This window comes from Mustela nigripes, chromosome 4 (genome assembly GCF_022355385.1).
Source record: "Mustela nigripes isolate SB6536 chromosome 4, MUSNIG.SB6536, whole genome shotgun sequence".
Classification (NCBI taxonomy): Eukaryota; Metazoa; Chordata; class Mammalia; order Carnivora; family Mustelidae; genus Mustela; species Mustela nigripes.
The window spans coordinates 183,723,922-183,750,174 of record NC_081560.1 but is presented as its reverse complement, the minus strand read 5'-3'; positions in this window follow the sequence as shown (position 1 = coordinate 183,750,174).

Sequence of the window (26,253 nt, the reverse complement as noted above, 5' to 3'; positions counted from 1 at the left end):
TGGAGAGAAAGGTCCGGGCAGGAGCTGTGGCTGCGCCGGTTACGCAGGCGGAGGCGGGAGACGCAGCTCTGTGACCCCGCCAGCTTGCCAAGTGAGATACACACATGTAAATATTTATTTGGAACCATTCTGAAATCTGCATAAAGGACGGGAATTTAAATTACCCGCAGAAGTGAATAGAAACGCGATCGAGACCCTTAGGAAAAGGGGACCTCTCTGGGGTTGATGGGTTCTTGTCAAAATAGACACGGCCCCTTCTTCATCATTTTAATTGGGTGAACGAATCTCCTCTGTATGCCAGCTATAGAATATTGGCATGAGTTGCTTATTTTCCTAAAAGCTCTACATTCAAATATGTAGGTTTGTGTTTGCCTGTAATTAGCATGATGTATCTATTCAGAGTAACGACAACATCCCTTCCTGGTAATGAAAAGTGATTAATTACCAATTACAGCAAGTATCCAATTTCGTGCAGTTTACCACTGGTCTGTACCACTGAATTGCTCGCGTTCTAATTGCAGACATTAAAAGTTCTAGGTAATTATTGCTGAAAGATCAGTAATATTAAAAATATTGGTTGCAGCTATTATTACATTTGCTCTAAACGCAAGCAAGACTTAAATTTATATCTGAGCTGCCAGCCGTTCCACCAGGCTATTTCTGTGACTGGTTTGGAACAACTGGTTTTTATTTGCCTTCCTCAGAGCCCATTGCAACAAGCCCGTTAACAGCTCTGGGCTCCCCATTTTGTAAAGCTTTCATTAAGTGAAACAAGCTAAAAAAATCACCAGTAGGTGCCTTTAGCAAAATAGGGAGGTAATTATCTCATTTACAGATAACTACGTGCATTTCATTTTTCAAAGCACAAAGAGAAAACTAGGTCTAAATGACACTTTTTTGTACTCATTAAATTCACTAGAGAAATATCAAATTAGGAGTTTTCAGTACAAATGCCATCATGAACTCTGACAGCAGCTATCAGCAACAGGGACATTTGGGGAAATGTCTTCATGCCTGAAGTGGAAATCAAGGAAGAATCCTGGGAGCTTGAAAAGGTTGGGGAATTTTTTTTTTTTTTTTTTTTTTTTTTTTTGGTTTTTGGTTTTTTGTGGATTTTTTTTTTCGTGTTCTTTCATCCCAGTCATCCAAACACCTGACCTCTACCTTCTAAATGACCAGCTTTTCTGTGAGCACACCAGGCACATTTCAGAAAACTGGAGAGTCCGTGCAAGCCAGGCGGTCCTGGGCAGCCGAGGGTGGCCAGCATCACCGAGACAGATGACGTGGACAGAGGGAGGCCAGAGAGACAGCTAAATACCATTCAGTGATCTCACTGATGGGCTAACTGGAGACCAACACAAAGAAGGGTAGGGCCAACTCCATGGAGAGGGAGAACCCAAAATTTACAGAGGAGGGGGCTGCTTTAGCTGGGTCTTGAAGGATGAATAGGAGTTCATCAGCTGCATAAAAGTGGTTAGGAAAGGGCACACCAGTGAGAGATCATATCCAGAGGGCACTGGGGCTTCAGGATGCTCTTGGAATGAGTGAAGCTATCTGGAGGGACGTGTCCGGTTCAAGAGATCCTTAAGCTTGGGACTGTTTCAGAAAGCCTCTCAGCTGGGCTTCTTGTTGACAACAACAAATGGTGGCAAACTAGAAAGACACTCAGCGCAAGAGAAGTGATGAAATAAACAGGGGTACGTGCCGATGAAGGGATCGAACACAAAATAGCTACAATGCCTGGAGAGTCATTTTAAAAGTGAGAAACAAAATGGCAGAAACAGATTGTCTCAAATACGTAAAATCACGCACAGAAGAGGCAGAAAATACACCACACATCAGCAGAGGTTGGCCCTGGAGTGGAGGGAGGGTTTTTCTCTTGGTGGTTCAGTGGTAGAATTCTCGCCTGCCATCTCTGTATGTTTCAAGTTTCTCAATAATGAACTTGTGTTTGTGATTTTTTTTAAAGGTGAAAAAAAAAGTCTCCATAATAGAGAAGCCCTGGGGCCCCTGGGTGGCTCAGTTAGTTAAAGCCTCTGCCTTCGGCTCAGGTCATGATCTCAGGGTCCTGGGATCGAGCCCCACATTGGGCTCTCTGCCCAGCAGGGAGCCTGCTTCCTCCTCTCTCTCTCTGCCTGCCTCTCTGCCTACCTGTGATCTCTGTCTGTCAAATAAATAAATAAAACCTTTAAAAAATAAAAAATAAAAATAAAGAAGCCCTAGCAAGGGCCTAGAATGCGGAAGGAACCCAGAAACCCCCACATTTCAACTGGCCCACCTCTGACACATTTGCTTTAGGAAAGTAGGCCAGTATCTGAAGGCACTTCAAATCCGGAAACAGGTTTTATGAGTTACCAACTATCAACTCCGTTTCTATAATCACAAAGATTAAAAAAAATATTTCTGTCTCGTGAATTTTGCCCCCATCTTCCATACCTCTTCACCACGTTGCTTGTCCAAAGGGCTCTGAAGGACGCCATGTTGGCAGCTCCTAGGTGTAACAATGTGAGTCGGTACACTTGACCCAACACAGCACTGCCCCATGAGGACATCCCTCCCAACGGGTCCAAGAGCTTCTGGCTGCCACCCTGAGAACCGAGCGGCCGGAGCACTATTGGCACTTCAAACATCCTAAAGCCCACCATTTTTTGTATTACACACTCACTGGGGACACATCTGTTGTGAACGCGGCTTTCTTCCCAAGACGCTGTAGACAGCAGGCAGGCCCGCGGTGAGGGGAAACCAGGCCGATAAAACCCAATTGACTGATAGGATTCATCACCATTTTTAGGGTCTGTTGCACAAACTATTTTGACAGGTGAGGCTCATAAATTAACAAGCAAGTCCAAAGTGACACAATGAAGAAGATGTTGCGGCCACTTCAATTTAACCGCTGGGTGATTACTCGGAAAACTCGGGGTACGGAAGGTGCAGAAGGCTGCCTCCCTCTTTTGTTCCTGCTTAGCTGGAAGATAAATGTCTGAAACTAAGGACCCCGGGCAGTCAATAATAAAAACCTTTTAGAGAGGAGAGCCTTGCACTAGTTAAAAGAAACCTGCTCCATTTTTCTGGGGGGAAAAATGGAAGTAAGGTTTCCTGATGGCAGACATCAAGCCCTTTTATTGAGACTAACAAGTTCAAATCCACGCAAGAAGGAGACAAGAGAAAGAAAAAGGAGAAAGGGAGGAGAGAGAGAGAGAGAGAGAAGAGAGGAAACAAAGCGAGCAGGCATATCTCAGGGCAGCAGGAGAAACTTGGGACATTTAAGCAAAGGAACAGTCAGCGCAGGCATGTGGGAAGCACCCAGAACCTTCTAAGGGGTTAGCAAGACGAGGAAGAAAATCTCTGTTCCAAATCCCCAAAAAGCTATTATAGACTTCGCAGCACTGCGTTTGCTCGAAACGGATAGTGTTTTAATCTCGGCAGAGAAGGAAACTCGTAAGTGAATGGGAGGCTTAGACCCTAAAAGGATTTTATGTGTGTGCACATATGTCACCGAGGACAGCGTCCCCAAAATGGACTTTTGGTTCGCAGCCAAAAGTAACTATTGCCCAAGACAAGCAATGGTTTAAGGGATCTCTCTGCCCAGAGGGGCAGTGAAAGGTAGAACCGATTAGAAATGGTCCCACGTTAGATCCGAGCACCCATTTCATAATTGAGGAAAATGTACTCCTTCTCCTTCTCCTTTGGAAAGTCATTCCCTGGGGAAAAAAATCAAGTGAACTGAATGACTCAGGTACAAATGGCACCTTTCAGTGGCACGGACGTCACCCTGCATTTCAGTCCAAGCAACTTTCAAATTACTTGGAGAATTCATGGAATGTTTTTCAGTTTGACAGCTGTCAAGCCAAAAAGCGTGCTGCTATGTGGGAAGCCAATCCTCCAAGGATTTATTTTCTTAATGGACTGGAAATTAAAAGGACTTCAATATGCCCTTTAGAGACCCAGCTGGGGGAGCGGACTGTGCTATTAGGAGACTTTTCCTTACAAGTGCTCAGAATTGGGGCTGAGAGGGCAGGTCAGAAGCACTTGGATAGTGTCTCTAGGAAGCCAAAGCAAGAGTCTGAAAAGTGAAAGATACAGTCAAGCCACTGGGGTTTTGTGTCTACGCAATCCCAAAGGCCCAGGTTGGCCCCATGTCTTCCACCAACTCTGAAGTCAAGGAAAGGGAACCAGAAAGGACCACTAAGAGATAATCCAGGACAGAGGAGGAAACCAAGGCAGGGACTGGGGGAGGGGCGGACTCGCCCAGAGTTCATGACCAAGGAAGGGACACTGGAACAGGGTCAGATCCTGGGTATCTGTAATGTCAGAGGGATTCCTCAAACCGATAGGCAGTGACCCCAAGTTCGGTATTTTCATGGAGGAGAAGCTATTGAGTTGTCAGATTTAGCAAACAAAAATTCAGGACACCTGGTCAAATTTTAATTCAGGTAAATAATAAACACTTTTTGTTTTTAGTATGGGTATATCCCACATGGTGTTTGAGACAAACTTACACTAAAAAAATTTATTTGTTGAACATCTGAAATTCAAATGTAACAGGGCATCCTGAATTTTGTCTGGCAACCCTATGTGAGGGGACAGTTCTTGGAGACAGGGACAGAGTCTGATGCACCTCACCGCCCGCCCTACAGCAATGGAAACCATGGGAGGCACGGAGTGGGCCCCGGGGGGATGAATGTTGTGAACTGACCTGTAAATAAAGTCAGTGGGCTCAAAAGGCAGCCTAAAGGATGTAACTTGCAGCCAAAGAAGAACCTGCTCAAAACACAAAATTCCTTAAGTTCTGGAAGCTTTGATAAAAGGAGGGAAGCAACAATGTGTTAAGAAGTTATATGAGCCAGGTGCTTTCTACAAAGTGTCCCATTTAACCTTCCTAATCAGGACGTGTCCCCTGGTTTCCAGATAAGGGCCCCGTGGAGTAGCAGGAGCGGAGCTTCTCCTCAAGTTGAGGACAGTGGCCAGCCCCCAGGGCCGTCACTACCCAGGCCCGCCAGCCGTCTGCGCCCTGGGTCAGCTTATCCTAGCTACTCTTCTCAACGGCCGTGTCATTTTAATAAATGGTTCTCGTTTTCCAGTGTGGAAACTGCAGCACAGAACAGTGAAGACACTCACCACCAGCGACAGGGTCGGGACTCGGCCAGCTGTCCGCGCGGGGTCTCCCTGCCCTGAGCCTCCATCCGTCACAGGCCCCGCTGCCTCGACCGCCGCTCACCGCCCTCCGGACCCGCTTCTCTCCGCGGTTCCTGCGAACGCAGCCGCACCCCACCCGGGGCTCTGAGCGCGATGCAAAACCGAAATCCGTCCACGGAGCAGAGGGCTCCGGCTTCGAGGCTGGCCCTGCTCGTCTCGCCTGCACGGCAGCGTCTGCGGAATCTTCGAATCTCCTGGATTCAAAGCCTGCTGTGGGGCAAAAGCCGTGCGGGAAAGGCCGGGGCGTGGTGAATTTTGGCCAGAAATGCCACCCCCCGAAACAGCAGAACATCCTCTCTCTCGCCTGTCCTCCCCCCTTGAAAATGAAGGTTCAGGCTTGTCGGGATTTTGACATAAGTGCAAGCAACCGCAATGTCCACGTGACGGACGTCACCCTTTAATTATTCTGTTTCTAGAACAAATAAACAATTCTTCCGTACGAGCTCAAAGAACATCTTTACACCTCTGATGTCTGCAAATCATTTCTGCCAAACTTGACTTCTGCTTGTACTTAGAAATGCCTTTCTAAGAAATTCCATTTAGCAAGAATACTTGGAGGCCTCTTTAATTGCTAGTGATAATTCAACGGAAAACAACCACCACTCCTTGAGGACCCACGTGCCAAGCACCCGGCCTAAACCTGGCGGGGAAGAGGGATCAGCCCAGGGTGGGCCCGGGGACGGGTGCCATTTGCACAACCAGGTCTCCCAGAAATGATTCTTGACCTTGGCTTCCAAAAGCGTGGGAGTTTAATTGCTACCCTCTGCCATCTGATGGCGGCGTTCGCAGCCTGGTGCAGCCCCCACCGGCCTGCCGGGGGGAGTCTCTCACCTCTCCTACCCCACAGTCTCACTCCATCCTCGGAATGCAGATCCAGGGCCCAATAAATATGAACCAAAAAAAAAATCAATCAAGAAACAGTTCTGTTCCTAAACTCTACACTCCAACGTGCTATGAATTAGAATCACTATCCAAATACGAAAAAGGAGAACTTACCAGTGACTCAATGACACAATCTACCCCTTAACCAAACACTTGACTCTACAGTATTAAGGTATTGCATAAAGAACGAGACCTCTAAGAGACAGTACTGAACAGACGTATGACAACATTTCTATATACAACATTAGAAAATACACCCATTTCTGCATAAGAAGAATTGTCCCCTAGGAGAGAGAAACATATCTGTGTTGTGTTTATGTTCTTTTCATTAAATGGGGTGAGGCCATGTCACCCCTGTCTGTAGCAGGTCTGAATCGAAGACCTAAGATAGAAGGCAGATCTGAGAGACGCCACTCACAGCTTTGGTCCTGCTCTCTGGCTGAACCAATGAAAGCCTGGCCTGGAGAACTATGCCCCAGAATTCTAGTCACCATACCACCCCCTCCAGGCTCATCCACCCACCCCTGCCTGATACCCCTTTTCCCAAGGGCTGGCCAGCAGCCCGCTCCACGGTCCCAGCCCCAGAGCGACACCCCTGCTGGATCTCACGTATCAGAGCACCTGTCACACACCAGCATCCCCAGCTCACCTTGCCCTTCCTGGCACAGAACTGTCCCTCCCGCTCCTCAAGTGCCCACTTGCCTCACATGTAGAACAAGACCTTCCACCAGATGCCTGCGTTAGTCCCCTGTGTCTGCTGTCATCCATGACCACACCCGGGGTAGCTCGCACAAGAGAGAGCTAGGCCAAAAGGCCGAAAGCCCAGCACCAGCGGGCCTGTGTTCCCTCTGGACGCTCCAGGAAGTCCGTCTCCTGCCTCTTCCAGCTTCCAAAGGGTGCTGGGGGGACTGGCATTTCTTGGCCCGTAGCTACGTCATTCTAGTCTCGGCCTCTATCTTCACACTGCCTTCTGCTCTTCTGTGTGTGTCAGATTCTCCTGTCCCTCTTCTAAAGACACCTGTGAGTGCACGTAGGGCCCACCCAGATAATCCAAGATAATCCAAGATAACCTCGTGCCATCCGGAGGTCCTTAACTTGATTGTATCTGGAAAGATCCTTTTTCACCTCCCACTTGGCAGGGTGGCTATCATCAGAAAGACGAGAGATCAAATGCTGGGAAGGATATGGAGAAAAGGGAATCCCTGTGCGCTGTCTGTGGGAAGGTACACTGGTACAGCAACCACGGAAAATAGGATGGAGCGTCCTCAAATTAATTAATTAATTAATTAAAACTGCCAACCACATGATCTAGCAATCCCACTTCTGGGTATCTGTCTAAAGAGGATGAAATCACTCTCCCAAAGAGACATCTGCAGCTCCATGTTCCTACCAGCATTACTGACAATAGCCGAGACACAGAAACAACCTAAGCGCCCACCGGTGGGTGAATGGATAAAGAAAACGTGGTCTATATGTGCAATGGAAAACTCTTCCGCCATAAAGGCGGGAAATCCGCCATTTATAGCAACATGAATAGACCTCGAGGGCGTCATGCTAAGTGAAATAAATCAGAGAAAGACAAGTACGATACAAGTCTCTGACACGAGGACCCTTCAAAAACCAAATTCAGAAAAACAGAGAAAGATGGGAGGTTGCCAGAGGCAGGGGGCGGCGGGGGGGCGGGGGACGGCAGGGGGAGAGATGGGTCAAGGCAGTAAGACTGCACAGGCCTCCAGTTCGAAGTTCGGGGGATGTGACAGTACGACACGGTGACCACAGCTGACAATATCGCGTATGGGAAAGTTGCTAAGAGTAGATCTTCAAAGTTCTCATCACAGGGAAAAAAATGTTGTAGCTGTGTGAGGAGACGGATGTTGACTAAATTTATGGCAATCATGTCCCAATACACAGACCAACCGAGTCCTGATGGGTCCGCCTCAAGCTTATGTAATGTTGTATCTTAATGAGACTGAGGGAAAAAAAGGAAAGAAAAAAAAAGACCCTTTTGCCTTACAAGGAACATTCACAGGTTCCAGGGATGAGGACATGGTAACTTTAGGGAACACCACTGGGCCTACTCTCTAGGCCCCAAGGCAGGCAGACCCATCTTGCAGGTTTGGCTGTTTAAAACCGACCCCCAGCCCTGCCCTAACAAGGGCTCCTCTTTCTCCGGCCAGCCGTCTCCACATTCACTTCTCCCCGGTGATTCTGGGCAAAGCACAACTTCCCTAAGTGATCGTGAAGCACGCAGATGCTTGGCGGAGGATGTTGGCACCATCATAACCCACAGCATGGAAATCCACCGCACAGCCTGCTGTCCCGAACCCCAGACCCAGGCTGCGACCCCCACCCCATCCTCCAGATAATCGAGAGGAAGCCAATGGACCTTTAGATCGCAGAGGAAAACAAAGTCCAGTATGAACGGCGGGCTCCGTAGGCAGCGAGAGGTCTCATCACCACCCCTAGATGGACCCTCAGAAGCGGCCCCTGAGAAGGCAGGAGCTATGCTTCCATTTCACAGACAAGGAAACGGGCTTCACAAGTGAACCAGACTGCTCCAGAGTCCGGACTGGAAACTTAATGCTAGAGAAGGGGACCAAAGGGGGGCGCTTTCCTGGCTGATGTCTTTGGAGAAGGGATGTTGCCAAGCTCTGAGGAAAACCCCTCACCATCGTTCCCCCAGAGGTTCTCTCTGAGAAGGATTTCGTCTCTGGAATATCTCCCAATCTTTGGTCTGACACATTCTTCCAGAAAGAAGAAATCCTGTTCAGAAGCCAAAAAGCCGGATGGATGAGGAAAGCGGTCCTTCTACTAAGGTCCTCCCAGGCCCTCTCACCCCTCCTGGGCTATATGGGGCCAGGGGCTCATGCGTCCCCTTAACTGAGCGAGGGGCCCTTCCCAGCAGCCCTGCAGCTCCTGGCCTTGCCCCCTGCCACCTCTTTGAAGAACCCAAAAGCTGTGGGAATGCTGGCTGGGGCTGGGGTTGGGGGACATGGGTGGACCCTTCCTTCTGCATCTCTGTTTATGAACCTGCGCCTGGAGCCAGCCCACCCTGAATCCCTCCCCAGCCCAGAAGGGGCATATGAAACCCCTCAATCTCATCTCCCAGAAGGACCTCATCCCTTAGCCCAGCTGGGGTTGGCTTCTAAATGGGAAAGAAGGGAAACTATGTGTTGGAGAGGGAGACATTGGAGGTATCCTGGAATACGGGAAAACAGGTTTCCATTTTTTTAATTAACCCAGCCAGGTGTGTTGTTCACGGCGGCCTAATGGATTTTTGTCTTCCACCTTGCAGGTTTGGCTGTTTAAAACTGACCCCCAGCCCTGCCCTAACAAGAGGTCCCTTGTAATGTCGCCAAGCTCTGGGGCCTGGCAGCAAATCCCACAGTCCACAGACTTGCAGCTCCCTGCTCCCTCCCACCACCAGCCCCTTCCCTGCCGGCAGCCGCTGTCATTGCAAAAGGAAAGGGGGCCGCTTGTTTGCCGCCTCATCCGGGAATGATTAAAGGTAGAAGTTTTTCAGGCATTAGCGACAGAAAGAGTATAGTTAAAGCTGCTTTAAAAAGGGAGAGGCGTATAAAGAGATGGTACTCAAAGCACTATTAAAAGCATCATGCTTGTTAAAACCAGTAAAAAGGCAGGGAATAGGCGAGGGAAAGGCAGCTTCCTCTCCAATTACCGCGAGGGGCACACACCTTGAAGGTCTCTTTGAATTGTGGCCGCCAGCCCCTCCCTTCCCTCCCCTGCCGCCCCCTCTGCAGGGCCATTCATTGGTACATTAGGGAGGAGGCAGAGGGTGACAATGCTCCCCCAAGTTCACTTCTCGCTTGTTACAGGCGACCCATTTAGAGCTGAATGACTATGTTCAGAGACAGCTCTAAATGACACCCTCCACCTCTTCACGAAGCCACTTGGTTTTGTCTTTTTTTTTTTTTTTTTTTTTTTTTTGTATCCTGGAGAAATAATTGATAAACCCAAAGGCTGTCCACCTTAAAGCAGGGCGCCTCCCTCGCCACCTGGTTAAAATTCCTCCTCCTTTTCCCACCTCCCAACATCCATTTTGCTCGGTGCTGTTTAAACAATACTTCATCAAATGCAGCCTGGAGCAAATAAGAAAGCTCAGTAGAGTAAATAAAAAGTCAAAAAAAAAATCACCGGCTGGAGGGTAAGTACTTTTATTCCTGTACTTTCATTGCCTGGGGAATTATTATTCCATTGCCTGATCTGGGAGGGAGGGAGGGCCGAGGAGGGCCGTGTTATTCACAAAATGGATTGCTTCTCTCCCTTTTCACTCCTCTGGCTCTCGAGAGCCCACTGATTACAACCAAGTGTGGCCATCCATTCCGTCTTATTGACAAAGGTCCTTAATTACCGCGGCAGCAGTAATACCTGCTATTAAATTCTGCTAAACAGAGGCCACAAATTAGCTGTGGATCTCAGGCCCCTTTTGTGTGTAATTACGGGGAGTGGGATTGACGGGGAGGCCGTTTAACTGACCCCAGCCAGAGCAGTGGGGAAACCTTTGTTTATCACCTGCGGTGGGGGCCAAAATGTGAAATTAAAAGCTCTCCATCAGCTGAAGGCCTTTGGAAGGCCCAGGGGAAGAAGAAGAAGGGGGGAAAAAAGCAACAGGCAGAGCAAACTGCGCTCCCCAGGACTTACCAGCATTTTGCTTGGCTGCAATTTACACGGACAGTTGATTAACCGAACCTTGGCTAATTCTGTAGGTTTCAGTCATGCAAAGCCCCAAATGGCAGAAATTTAGGCCACATTTTAAGGTATATTCTATATTTCACAAAGGCCTTTAACCTGCACTTAAGAGCCTGTTTAATGCAATCGCGAACCATAAACACCTGTCACTTACATTCTGCACTTTTCACACCGCTCCTTCTGGAGACCCTGGATTAATGAAAACCATTCCAAATATGGTAGCTCTCATCTGCAGCCAGCCCAATTTATAAATTCAATCCTGCTGCCTACTTGGTGTTTCATTGAAAGCAATTACTTTGGGGGAAATTTCATTTAAATATATTCAACTTTCCTTTCCATTAAGGTAGAGGTAGGGTTAGGCGCCCTGAGCGGGCCGTGCACAATGAGTGGTCAGAATGCAATAACTTAACACAAAACACTTAACATCAAGATAATTAAATCTCATTAAGGTTTTAATCACTCTGAATGGAGGCTATTAAAATTCATGGAGTTCGTGGCACACTACAGACAATGGGCCCTGGGCCCTGAACAAGTCTGGAAAGCCCAGGTCTAGCTTTGTCCCAGGAAAGGAGTAACTGAGGGCGGCGAAGCTTTCCCCCCAACAACCCACAGACAATAACCGGTTTCTGGATGGGGGGCTCTGGGGGCCCCTTAAAGATGCGGTGTTCCAGTCCCGGCTGAGTATTTAACTGGTTCTGTGCCCCTCCCCAGTAGCCCCCATGTTGTGCGTTGGTGTCCAGTGTACCTGCTACTCACATAATCACAGACAGCTTTACATGGATGTCACTTGGTCCCATGCCTGTCTTTCACAGGCGAGGGAGAACTTGAGGGCCAAGGTGATAAACACGTCCTTGCTCAGGTCTGGACTCAAACACTTTTTCCTCTGGCAAGCCTTTGCTGACTCTAGGCAAACAGATGCTCTCACTCTCAGCACAGAGGAGAGAAGACTCTTCTAACATTATCTTATTACACAGAAATTATTTGTTTGACATTCTTCCCATAGTACACGGAGTCCCATGGATGGAGAGACAATGTTTTTCTCATATTTGGGTTTCCGGTCGATGTAACAATGGGTGTTTAATAATGACAGATGAATAGCAGACAGATGAAAGGACGGATGGGCAGTCAGACAGATGATGGATGGACAGGTGGACAGACATTTGGATGGATGAACAGATGTCTGGATAGGGATGGATGTTTGGATGGGCTAGACAGACAGGTGGATGCTGGATGGACAGATGCACAGATGGATTAGTGGACAAGGGAATGCATGTCTGGATGGATGGATGGATGGATGGATGGATGGACGGATGATTGGGAAGACATGTTGATGGCTGAGCACACAAACAGGTAGAGAGCTGAATGAATGGGAAGCTACACAATTGTACACAAATGACCTAGGGTCACAATGAAGCCAAGTCCAGGCCTCTTGACTCCACTCCTCTTTTCACTGGGCCTGTTGTTCTCTCTTTCACATGCAAAGCTCAGCTCATTCTCCTTCCTCAGACTGAAGTAACCTTGTATGTTCTTCTTATTCATACTGAGTTTTCGAATCCCTTCCAGAGGCCGCCATATATAATTTTTTATCATGATAATGAATTTTCTCTTACTTATTCACACAATCTCATTGACTCAAAATCGACTCAGTCAGCATCTCCTCTGATAGGAAGGATACCCTTGGGGAGGATCTGGAGGTCCCAGGCTCTGCCCCCGATACTTTAGTCCAGGAAACTAGCCTAAACTTCATGGCAGAGCAGGCCAGAATGAGGGTAATACTCTGGCTAGTAACAGGATGAAATCTACCCCCTTTCCTTACACAGCATGATGGGGTCCCACCAAATCCTTTGGTCCAATTTCCTCCAGGCAAAATGGTGCCTGGCTGAAAATACCCCTTCGGAATCCATTCTTTCATTAATTCACCTTACCCATTAATCTCCTCTTACCAGGCAAGATTCCTCCTCCGGTATGTATGCCAAGCAAAAATTGGAGAACGTTTATAATTCGATATGACAAATGCTGGAAAAGGGGATATGGAGAGCCTGCTCTGGGAACCAGGGCAGCAAGTCTTGAGGACAGATAGGAATTGGCTAGGCAAAGATGGAAAGAGAAGTCCAATCCCAGCAGATGGCCGCATCAAGCTGGAAAAGCTGAGTGACTCTGCACAAAGGGGAAGGAAAGCCACAGAACCATCACAGGTAAAGCTCAAAACCAGTGGCCCAGGAGCCCTGGCACAGTTGTCCTTGGCCCCTCTGTGGTCCCACAAGTCAAGGGTCACTTGCATGGCTCTGATGGGAAGGGTGTCACAGGCCCAGGGAGGAGTTTCGGACAAAGGCTGGAGTTTGGGGCATCTGGGCTGCCAGATGAGGAGAGTGAAAGAGAAGAAGGTCATGAGGCCCCCTTTGGAGGACCCTGAATGCCAGGCCTGGGGACTGGACTGGATTCTCTGGTGGCGAGGGAGGGGACAGTGTTTTTAGCAGGGGAGTGATATGATCAGTTTGAGAAAACAGACATTTCATTTCATCCTGTTCACTTAGCATAATGTAAATATGGGAGAAATTAAAGGAAAGAAACCAGTTAGGAGTTATCCAAGCTAGAGAAGATTTCCAAAAACTCTTCTTCCAAGGAGAGGGCTAACCGTTCCATACCTAGCAGAGCACACGCTGGCAGGTTCCACGGGACAAGGCAGCAACAGGTAACACCAAAACTTGTTCTCTGTTTATAAAATGCATCACCTGAAAGCACTCTTGTTGGCATACAAGCCGAGCTAATCTTGTACCCCAGGAAATGTCAACATTCTATTCCATTCCCCGCCATCTGGGCTACTTCCCATCTAATGTGATTTCTGGCACAAAACCACAGTCAACAGAGACCAGCGTGTGGAAGTATCTGGAGCTGTAGAAGAGAACCAAAGGCCCACCCCTTTGAAAGGGGAAAGGTCAGCCCTAGATCCTTTTGGAAATTGTCAGAAGGCACTGATTACATTGCTAATAGGCAACTAGGAATCTGAAAGGAAATTAAACAGTATTGACTAAAGGATTTTACTAATTATCCCATTAAGGATAATCCTGGTCCCTTTTCCCTTCATGATCTATTCCTCCCAGAGGCCTATCTGGTACAGTATGTTTTGTGGTGTGTTTGGGGTTTGAACTTTGGAATGAGGCCAAAAGGATAATGCAGTGATTGTCTTTTCTCTGCTCAGACCTACCACGCGCAAATGTGTAGCCCACCACCCAGACGTGGGGGAGAGAGACAGCTCCTTCACACAACAGGGGTACCCCATTTTGTGTAATACATTCAAACTCAATTTTGGTGAGAGGCAAAATTTTAATTTCACACATTAGAAGCCCAATCTTAAAGACTGATTTTGCATAGCAAATAATCACTTCACTCCCAATTTCCATTTTACTTCCCCACTTTGGTGTAACTTCTATAAATGTCCATGGAGTTTCTTCTAGCAACCTTGACACTTGAGACCCTAAAGACCACCCCCCTCCACTTATTCTATTATACACAGAAGCATACACAGAAAACGCAACGCACAGAGAAGCTGTAAAGAAAGGAAGGGAATCTCGCCCAGGTGCCAGAATTCAAGAGGGCCTGGCAAAACACAGAAGCTGAAAACTTGGCACCCAAGAGGGTATCAGATCTCTACACAGCTCCATGGTCCAGAACTGAGGGCAGAACACCCGGATGAAGACAGAGACACAGCATAAATGCAGGAGCCCTCAAAGGCTGCCCCCTCCATCAAAATGAAACCAGAAAATTCCTGTGTTAGGAAGCCTCAAAAACTAATGTGATCTGATGAGGCTCTGCGCAGGGCAAAAAGTTCCCCTGTTCCCCAAGAAATAAAAACCCCAACATGCATGGGGGGGGCAGTTTCCAAATCTGTACTGTCTAGGAATCTCAAGATAAAAATAAACGCGGCAAATGCTCCCAGTAGCTAACACACCACCACACACCCGCAGGACGGCTACTGACGCTGTAGGAAGCAGTCAGGCTCATACGTTACGGGTGATTACAGGGGCGCACACCAGGATAAACTCCACACAGGGAAGTGGGGCACAGACTCACAAATTTACCCCCCATCTACCCTGCAGCCCAGCAGTCCCATTGCTAAAAAAATCTATCGAAAGATAGCATGGGGAGAAAATGCAAACCCATGTAATCACAAGGCTGTTAATTTCAGCAATGATTACGGTACTAACTGCTGCAAAGAACCCAAATGCCCAGACTTGGAGTGGCGTTGCAGTGCAGGGTACACTGAAAAGTATGCATCTTTTGTCTAAGAAAAGCGACGGTGTATGTGTGAGAGTCTGCTTGTATGTTTAAAAGGAAACAACTGAAGGGTAAGCTAAAAACTAGGGGAAAAGGTTCCATTTCATCAGGAAAGAAGATACAGAATAGGGCGAGAAAAGATGGATGCAAGACCCCTGTGGATATCTCTATTATATACTGTCTAAGAGCTATAGTAATACACAGGTTACATATAGTTTTTTCTCTTTAGAACCCCCTAATATTTTTCTTAGTTAAAAAAAAATTAAAAAAGAAAAGATCCTGAGGTGTTTCAGTACACTGAAACATATTCACCTAATACCTGTAGAGCAAGTCAGTGGTAGAGACATACTGAGGGAAAAAGTTTACTTGAAATGACGTTAAAGCACGTACTTGACTATACATCCTTAATGGGGATCCAAGCTAAGAACAACAACTGAAAAGAAATCTTATCCTATAAATGCTGGCATTATTATTTTGAAACTACTCTAGGTATATCCTAGAATAAAACAATCATGTTAAACCCGCAGAACTAAGATTTTCATCTTAAAAATATGCAAATATAAAAGTGAAAACACTGTGATATAAATTTTGAATTTAATATCTCAATAGGACTTTATAATTTTTCTCTGTCCAAAAAATACACATCTTAGCACTGTTTACTGAAAAGCCTTGAAACCATGACAATCATTGGTAATGAGCACACCAGATTCCCAGGTTGTAGAGTCTCTAACTGCCAAATCCCAAATGAACCAGGTCTCTCTGAAAACAATGACTGACTTCAGGAATGAACGGTGTGATAGTGTGATCTATAATGAGAAACACCTATTGTTCTCGTCCCCATTCTTGGCACAGAGTTCTAAAACTCTTACTGATAAGAACAGTGAAATGAGTATCTTTTGTTATTCTTAAAACCCTTTCAACCCCACTGGAGTTTATATTAATGGGGTGATTTTTGGAAAGTCCCCAGACAACCACAGGATGGTGGCTAATTGCCAGGGGACCCAACCATGGGCTTAGAGGGCTGGAAACTTCAGCCTCACCTCCGGGGAAGGGATAGGGGCTGGGGATTGAATGAATACCCAATGGCCAATGATTCAGCCAACATGATGCCTATGTAACACAACCACCATACCAAAATTCAAGGTCTGGTGAACTCCTGGGTTGGCAAACACATGGAGGCGCCAGCAGGGTGGCGTGCCCGGAGAGGGCATGAGAGCTCTTCACTCCTTTCTCCAGACCTTGCCCTGGCAATTATCTCTTCCATCTGGCTGTTCCTGAATTGTATCCTTTATGATAAAGTTTCCCTGAGCTCTTTGAGATACTCTAACAGATACTGAACCTAAGGAGGTACCCAAGGTACCTGGGAATCTTGAATTCATAGTAAAAAGCACAACTGGTGTCTGAGATGGGGTGGGGGCCATCCTGTGGGACTGAGTCTTTAACCTGTGGGATCTGATGCCGGCTCCAGGTAGGACTTCCAGTTGACATCCACAAAGAACTGAGAAAGAACACATCTGCTATCCGGTGGTGAAATGTTTAGACCACAGGAGGGAGAAGACGGGGAGGAAAGGAGGTTCTCCTCTTTCAGGTAGGAAATGTACAAGCTTTGTCTGGGATACCTTTTTGTTGCACCAGAAATAGACAAGTGATAAAAGGCCACCAGAGTTGTGTCGAAGGACACAAGAACTAAAATCACTTTGCAACCTGTAAGGAAATGATGGACCTGGACAGATACCGTCAGTGAAGGATGGAAGTATTGGGTGCCCAAGTATCCACTGACGGATAAAAGGATAAGCAAAAGGTGCCCTATCTCTACAGTGCAGTAGGATGCAGCCTGAAAAAGGAACGGAATTCTGAAGCACGCTATGATATGGACGAACGCTGGGGACATTATGCTAAGGGAATCAGCCAGGGACAAAAGTTCAAATCTGGTATGATTCTACCTATATGAGGTACCCAGAACAGACAGTCCCAGAGACAGAAAGTAGGACAGCAGTTGCCAGAGGCCAGGGAGAGGAGAAATGGGGAGTAATTATTTAATGAGCACAGAGTTTCAGCTGGGGATGATGAAAGTTCTGGAAATGGATGGCGGTGATGATTGCACACTCTGGGAAGATGCTTTAATGCCAAAGAACTATACCCCTAAAAATGGTTAAATGAGAAACTTTATGTGACGTCGATTTTACCACAATTTTTTTTAAAAAAGCATTACATGGGAAGCTTTATGGAGATCTTCATAATGAAGGATTCGGCTGAGACCCTCTGAACCGTGACCAATCTTAGTATCGGTAAGTGTGGGATGCCAGACATTCCTGCGCCTCTTGGCATGATGCAATCCGTACACAGCAACATCCCTGAAGGGTTATTACCCCAAAAGTCCTGAATTTCAAAGAGTCACTGAATTTAAACACAGGTTTATAGTACCTCAGGGACCAGAAGAACAAGTTATAGGAAACAAAGGAAAAGCTACCAGCAAAATTCAGATTATAGGGCATTCTACATTTTCTTCAAAATGTATGTGTGAGGGACGCCTGGGTGGCTCAGTGGGTTAAGCTGCTGCCTTCGGCTCGGGTCATGATCCCAGCCTCCTGGGATCAAGTCCCACATCCGGCTCCTTGCTCAGCAGGGAGCCTGCTTCTCTCTCTGCTTCATTGTGTGCTCTCTCTCTCCTTCTCTCTGACAAATAAATAAATAAATAAAATCTTTAAAAAAAAAAAATGTATGTGTGAGGTGCCCCTGGGTGGCCCATGGTTAAGCGTCTGACTCTTGATTTTGGCTCAGGTCATGATCTGAGGGTCATGGGATCGAGCCCTGTGTTGGGCTCCACACCAGCGGGGAGTCTGCCTGGATTCTCTCTCTCTCCCTCTCCCTGAGCCTTCCCACTCTCTCTCTCTCAAAAATAATAAATCTTTAAAAGCATATATACCTGTGATATGTGAACCTTATTTGACTACGTATTCGAACAAACTCTCGGTAAAAAGGGATTTTTGAGACAACTGGGAAAATTTACATATGGAAGGGGTAAGTGGTCATATTAACAAATTAGTGCTAATGTGGTTTGCTGGGATCACGGCATAGTGGTTATTTAAGGGAAATGAGTTCTTGTCAGCTAAAGTCTTTCTAGGTGGTGAGACATGATATCTGGGATCTGCAGTTCATAATAATAATAATAACAATTATAGTAATAATTAGAGAGATGACACAGCATTGCCAAAATGCTCACTGTTACTACTGGCCGTGTGTAAGGTTTTCACAACCTCATATTGTTTAGAAGAAGAATAAGGATCCTGGGAAAATTTCTGTTCTGTTCATATCATATCTGTTCATATCAATGTGCATCTTAAAATCTTAAGGGTAACCACTAAACAAATAGAAATGACATATCACAACCAACATTGATTACTCTAATGAAAAGTAGTCCGGGAAAGGGATATGCAGAACTAAACCCAGGTAGACCAGAATCTCCAGTAAAGGACTGGGATCTCTACATAAACTGTCATACAACATTCAGTTTGACTTTGAACTTGAAACATTCCGCAAGCCCAGCAACAATTCATAAAGAACGGAGATGGCTCTTTCTGTGATGGTGCCTCTTTGACCATGGGCCGTGAGATGCCCCTGAAATCGTGGCCTAAGGGTCTTTTTTTTTTTTTTTTAAGATTTTATTTATTTATTTGACAGACAAAGATCACAAGTAGGCAGAGAGGTAGGCAGAGAGAGAGGAGGAAGCAGGCTCCCTGCTGAGCAGAGAGCCCGATGCGGGGCTCGATCCCAGGACCCTGAGATCATGACCTGAGCCGAAGGCAGCGGCTTAACCCACTGAGCCACCCGGGTGCCCCTGGCCTAAGGGTCTTGTGCTTACCCTGGAATCAGCATTTCCTGGTCAGTTGTTAATGGGCACCTGCCAGCCATCACAGCCCACAGCTTCGGCCAGACTTGGCAAAAATCACAGCCAAGCATGCTCTCACACACCAAAGCACTTGGCCCTTAGGGTCTGGTACCTAAGGCAATTCAAGAGCATCGGTCCGACCATCTCCACCTCACAAATGAAAAAAAAGAGGCAGAACAGACTAAGGGACAGCCTTTGTTCCTGGTGACACATCTAGGACGTGGTAGAGCTCGAATTCGTCCGACTGAACAGTCCAAAGAGCGGGAACGGAAGCTGACGAGCTCAGGTGCTCACAAACACAACCCTGAAGGTGAGAGCCTGATAACGAGGGAGAAACTAGAGAGACAAGACTGTAGGAGCTCCTCCAGCTGGGCTCTCCCAAAGCTGGGCTGGGTAGGAATGGGGCCTTGCTGATGCCAATTACAAAAATAACAAAGACACAGGGCACAGGGGTGCAATTTGAATTTATAATACACGAAGCGTAGAATATATTGTTGTTTTACAAGTTCTCACTGACCAGAGAGAGATGGGGAAACTTCAAAACCCAGACACATGCTAGAACCCTAAACAGATGCTTCAATTCGTTGTCAGAAGATGGGATTTAAAAAATTAATGTTATTATTTTGTTACCAAAAAGAGGAAGAAAGGAAGAAACGGAGGAGGGGGGCAGATGAAACAATTCTGGATACTCATCTGATTAAGAGGTTGTAGGCAAAATTCTTATATTAGAAAGAAGAGTCATTTCTGGTGCTGAGGCTAGGAAAAATCTGGGGCTTGAGACTTTTTGGGTTACCAACCACCCCAATCTACCTGAGTCAGTGTGTTCCAGGCAAGCAAGGATGAGTTGGTCACTTGCTGGGCACCCTGAGTTCAAGTGCAAAATACAGCTGATCTGCCCAATATTTTGGAACATTTGATGTGGATACAATCGAAACTCGGGAATGAAACTAAAACCCAGTTGCAGAAAACACACTTGGCTGCCTCTGCAGGGAGAATGCCGTGCCGCGATAAATATTTTTAAAGTTCAATGAAGAGGTCACTCTTGGAATTGTGGTCTTCCCCCAAAACTGTGGGTTGGGGCCTCCAAGCATCCCCAGAGACTATTTGTAACGGAAGAACATTTCTGGAATTAAACTCGGGCTTAATGTCCCCACTTACACTTTGCTTCCCTGATCATGCACATTATTAAGAGAAAAATTTTACAGGACTGGCAACTTGAATCCCTATAATCATGGGTCCATCCCATGAATTAAGACCAAGCCTGAGCAAATGTGCTGAGTGAGAGCAATTACCAAGTTCATGGCTCCGGGTTCTGTTTACTCTGATACTGTCCAGGATAATCATTTATTTCTTGCTGCCTTCTAAGTTTTATTAAGCTGTTCAGAAAAGTTTCAACCATGCTTTATGGCCGTGTGAACTGCCCGTGTATCCATTTCACAACTTGATTCATTCTGATTAAATTGTTCAACTCTTAATGAGTTTTAGATTGCAATATGGAGAGGCAAACAATTCAGAACATTAAGGCAGTAAAATATCTTAATATTTCACAAGTTCTCACTGAAAACATAAAACAAAAGGCTCGTTTCTGGAAGGAGAGACTGTAATAATTACCCTCTGTAAAAATAAATACGCTTAGCTCCCTGTACATTATCCCAGCATCTGTGTAGACACACTCACACGGAGAGAGCCAGATGGTACATGGAAATCTCATAAATATCCATAGAAATTCTGATATTTTCAAGCCAGTTGCAACAGACGAGATAACCATTTTGACATATTATTCCAAAGAATTTCTGAGGCTAGACAAAAAATTGATTTTTTCCTCGCCTTACTTCACAGTCTAATGGGTTTTGCAATCTGGAGGCAATGGTGCAGGGTGGCAAGGCGCTGAAGGAGCTCAGATACAGAGGGCTTCGGCAATGGCAGGGAGATTATGGATCAGGTGACCAAATCCTGTTCCTCAAACAGTTCCAGCCCCCTGCTTCCCCCGCCTCCCATCTCCTGTGGGCACCTGGCCCACCCCCTCTTTCTCAAGCAATGCAGTGTTTGCTTTGATAGCCACTGAGTCAAGATTCCCCAGCCTTAGCCTTTGAACACTTTTCCTGGAAACGGCTCCCTTCTGGTGAACCCTCTAGAAGTCTACACTTAGAGCAGGTCTCTGAGGACTGTGAGGCCTTGCATTGGTCACATAAACTCTGGGAGATTCGATTGCTTCATCTGTATAATGAGATTTTAAAACATACCATCAGCCTAAAGGCGAAAAGCTTAAGTGGATCATCTCCTGTTTCCTTCAAGTTTCAGAAGCCGGGTCTGTCATACAGATAGGACTTTGTTTCAGACCAAGCTCTCAGCTCAGCAGCAGTTCAAACTCAGGGGAAAGGAGAGCTTGGCCATTGACCACAGACTCCAGACTCGAGAAGTTTTTGCACAATGTTTCTTAAGGGAAAGGCATTTGAGAACCTGGAGAAGCTTGGGCCACCTAATCGCAGAATGTGAGGGGAAGCAGGGCCACTCCCGGGCCGGCAGGGCCTGGGATGCTATTTTGCAGATGGGAAAATGGAGACCAGGTTAAGCAAGTGAGTCACCCACATTCTGGGGCTGGCCGAAGCGGGAGGGGGCATAAACAAAAGAACCCATGGCCCGGATCCCCAGCCGGAGCATGCCAGCACCCGGCTTCACCCTCTCCCAGCTCTGTGGGTGGGCATTATCAGCAGCATTTTACAGATGGGAAATATTAACGGATTACTTCCCTTGAGCCATATCCTAGGAAAAAGCAGAACTGAGACTAGAACTCGGGTTTTCTGGCTCCAAAGACAATGTCTGCTCCTCTATTCCGTGCTGTCTTTCTAGAGGAAAACTGGCATATGAATCTGGCTAAGAAGAGTATGAAGTCAAAAGTATCTACAGACCGAGACATCTTGGTACACTGAAGCTTTGTTTCCATTACTCCCATCAGCGGGGGCTGGTGGGACTCTACCTCTGCATTTCCCCTTCTTAAGAGTCCCCTATGCCACCCCAAAAGGAAAAAGCCATAATTGACAAGAGTTTTTTAAATAAATTAATATAAATCAATTTCGCTTTAAGAATTTGAATGGACTGAAAATACCGTGAGTCTGCACACACCCACCTCGGCAGTGGTGATCTATAGCAGTAAAAGGCAGGGCAACTATTAGATGAATTGCAAGGAATTCGCTGCCAAACCCCAATATCCAAATTGGGACCTGAGGTATCGGGGTCCGCCTGCCAGACTCTCGCATCAAAATGTTCAGTGCCCACTTGACTATGTTCTTCACTGTCGATCAGCTGCAGCCTTAGATGTGAGACAGCTGTTTTTTGGTCAGAAGTCCTCTTTGGAACACCTTAATTGCCTCTAGAAAGGCCCTCAAATGCTTTTTGAAATCATGCTAACTACCCGATACCCACACGAGCATTAACAGCACAAGCTCTCACAGCATCCGTCCTGCCCTGAATTCTTGAGCATTCTTGATTTTTGGGTTCACCTTCGACTGACCCATCCCGGCCTACAATCAGGGTGAGCCAGGCCCAACCACAAATTCTCCTGGAGGCCATTCAAGATTTGGTCACGGTGCCTTCATATACGCCACAGGGGGCTAGGCTTTTAAGAGGAAATCTTAGTTGGGAAAATATTAATAACAATAAAACAACCCTTGGGTAGTATCTAGTTGTAGATATCCATCTCATTATAAATAAATGGCCGAAGTAGAATGGTTATGAGAAATGTTCCCTTCATGCTGTGCTTGTATGCTCCTGGAAGTCCTTTTTTTTTTCCCTCTCATTTTGGTAAAGACCAAGATATCTCAGTAGCAACATAAACACCATATTGTCTACTAGTTACTATAGCAACGACTCTCCGTGTAATTGGCTCATTCCTAAATTAAAGCTGCCTAGGGTAGCTTTAACTTGCAACTCTCACATATGACTTTTCAGTGGTGTTTTTCTTTAGTGAGAATTGTGTCTCTTAAATTGTAGGCAGCACGCTAGACCACTCTACCTTACTTGGAGCCGGCTTGGGCCATCACCTGGCTTTGTTTCCCCTATGACTTTTAGGGATGCATCAAAGAGAGAAAATGCTTTCTTAATGACATCTCCCTAGAACTATATAGCAGCATACTATATACAAATTAGTATACATATATGCGTATATAGTGGCTTACCCCAGGAGGTGGGGGATGAAGGAGAAACAAGCTTTCCGTGTGAAAAGAACACAGGCCTCTGCCCAGCAATGAACTTCACTGTTCCTGAATTCCTCAATTCCTTCCTACCTCTTCATTCAACACAATGCAAAAGGCAAACATGGAAACAAAGGCAGGGGTGATGGAAAGAGGAACCAGCTGCACTAAAGAAAAAGGCACCATCGTTAACCCTCTCCTCTCTAGCATCTGTCCTTCAGCCCTACAAAATAAACAAGTCAAGAAGTTCTTCGACTTTGTGACTGTAGGAATGTGGTGGGTTAATGCTCCTAAATGCTAGCACTGGATAAATTAGTTCATGGTTGAGAAAGTTCTGGATGAGCCAGGAGCCAAGTCTTTTTTTTTTTTTTTTTTTTAAGATTTTATTTATTTATTTGACAGAGAAAGATCACAAGCAGGCAGAGAGGCAGGCAGAGAGAGAGGAGGAAGCAGGCTCCCTGCTGAGCAGAGAGCCCGATGCGGGGCTCGATCCCAGGACCCGAGATCATGACCTGAGCCAAAGGCAGCGGCTTAACCCACTGAGCCACCGAGGCGCCCCACCAGTAGCCAAGTCTTATCAGCTCTGCTGCATATCCTTGCTTGTGTCCACTGTGGGATCAAGCTGGGGGAGGAACGGTGTCCTGAAGAAAACACTTGAACCACACCCCCTTTGCAAAAGATTGCCTTTCAAACGTAAGCTCTATTATGCTTTTCTTAAAGAACCCCTAATTTTCAGGGGCCCTACCAAGATATGCAACAGGTTTCTCACAAACTACCTTGGCACAGAGATGCTTACAACTTCTCAATGAATTTTTAACCAATAAATATGTACCTCGAATTAAACCAAGACAGGCTCCTTAGAAGAAACGTCTGGATCACTGTCCAACACGGTAAGCCTCAGGACGGACAGTGTGAGAGACTCTAAAAGGCCGTTTGCAGGGTTTTCGAAGGGCCCTAGGTTCCAGTGTGGGAAATCTTCCATGTTTTAAAGATGTGGGAGCAGGGAGGGAAACCTTGAACATTTCCCTAGGCGCTCCCAAAGCCTTCCCGGGGTCAACGGTTTCCGTGCCGCATTTATTAAATGGGATCCTCTTTGCAAATACTACCTCATATTCTTCCTTTGCTCCTGCAAAGCGTTCTCAAAACCCGCGTGCAGGTTGTGTCAGCCACTGGCCGCAGCTCGGAAGCCGGGAGCCGGGCAGCAGAGCGGCCGCGCCTCCAGCACCAGCCCGCCCTCCCGTTTGCCCCTTTAAACCTGCAGACTTCAGCCATTTCCCATTTGGTCCCTCACATCAGCTCGGACTAATCCGTCACACATTCCAGACAGCCGAGCCAATCTCTGATTGCTGAGGACTTTGCCACAAGCACTGTGTCTGTTAATAAGATTTTCATTTGGAAGGATGTCAGGGCGTCCATGTTTTCTATCGTATATAAATACTAAGATTTAATAGCTTCGGGTTTTGTTTAATGTTAACGTCAACTATTAAAAAAAAAAAAAAATAGAAAGTCCTCAAATGCCTGCCCGACAGTGAAATGCCCCACTGAGAGCTATTTGCAAGGGTAATGTTGTGGGAACAACATCCATCTTCGCAACAGCTTCATTAGCCCCGTCTCGCTGACCTCTCCGCATAACGTCGTCAGAGGTGACGGGCATCAGATTATTGGGAATATGGAGATCAATAAATATGCAACACGGCGCATGGAACGCTTCTGGCACCAGAGCCGCACAAATGCCATCCACCGCGGCTCACACTCACTGTCATCTGTCACACCGGCTAGTAAATAGACAAGCTTAAGGGGAAGGCGATCCGTAATGGTAAAATATATGGGTGACGATGAATTAGACAGGGGGTGTGGACTCAGGGTTCTGAGGCATGACAGGTCCCAATGAAAAGCGCCAGGCCAGCACTCCTGAGCCACAGCCAGCCTTCTTTGGGGAATCAGGGCGAATTCTTGCCGCCGGGCCTAAAGTGGCTCTGGGGTCCGGCTTCTGTGTTTTGGATGTCAGCCTCCAAGGGAGATCTGGCTGCATCTGGGGTGCTTGCTGAAAACTCGAGGACACCATGACTCCTGGCAAATTCCTGCACGTGTCAACCTCACTGTGTCTCTCCCTGTGATCTCAACCCCAGGCCCCACGAAGTGCCTGCCTCGCCCAGTTCCATCAGCCTCCCACGCCTGCACCGCTGGGTCTGCGAAAAAGCAACCAGGCTAACTGCTAAAAGACACTTCTGGTGTCCCTAAGTTGCTGGTGTCCCTAAGTTGCTGGTGGTCCCTAAGTTGCCCAGATACAGATACTCAGACCTCTGGAAACCGCCTCTGATGACAAGTTCTCTGTCCGGCCGCCCCGTCGAAGGTGTCTGCGCACGGCCCGCCCACCCTGCTGGGAGCCACATGCCGCCGCCCGCCCCCTGCACACATCACTGCCCGGAGACCCCAGCCATGGGCCCTTGCTCTGCCTCCAGCAGCGCTGCCCAGACTCCCCAGAGCAGGCACCCCGGTTCATAAACCCTCCTCCACCTCCCAAAAGTACTCGAGTCTAGCCAAGTACACCTTTAAATAAAAGAAACTTAAAGAAAAGCAAATTCTTGCAAAGCAAGCGTGGGGAATGTAAGCCACGCTTAGGCACCTACACGGATACCCAGGGCCAGAAGGGCCGCGCTCCCCCCACCCGAGGACTGTCCACACCCAGCGACGCCCGACATGCATCCATCCCTGCTACATTTTAAGAACTGTCACTCGTCTCTATGGAAAAGAGAACAAACAAGAAGCATAAAGGTATTTTTGAAGTACACTGTTCTGAAGGGACTTGCTAGTAATCTGCAGCCTAGGTACACACCATACCTTTTAGCACGGCTATTTGTCTCTGAGGGAGAACGCTGCCGTGCTTTCGATAAAGGCTCTGTTGGACCTCTTCATCAATAGCAAACCTTTAAGCACAGCACCTCTCATAAATAGGAGATCCACTAACACAGACTTCAAAAGGCTAGAACTTGATAATTCAGAAATAGAGCTATAGTAAGTGTTCCCGCGGTCCATCCATAAAAGCCGTCGTATATTCTAAATGCCAGAGTCCTCCGAGCAACATGACAGGTCTATTAGAATAATAGCAGG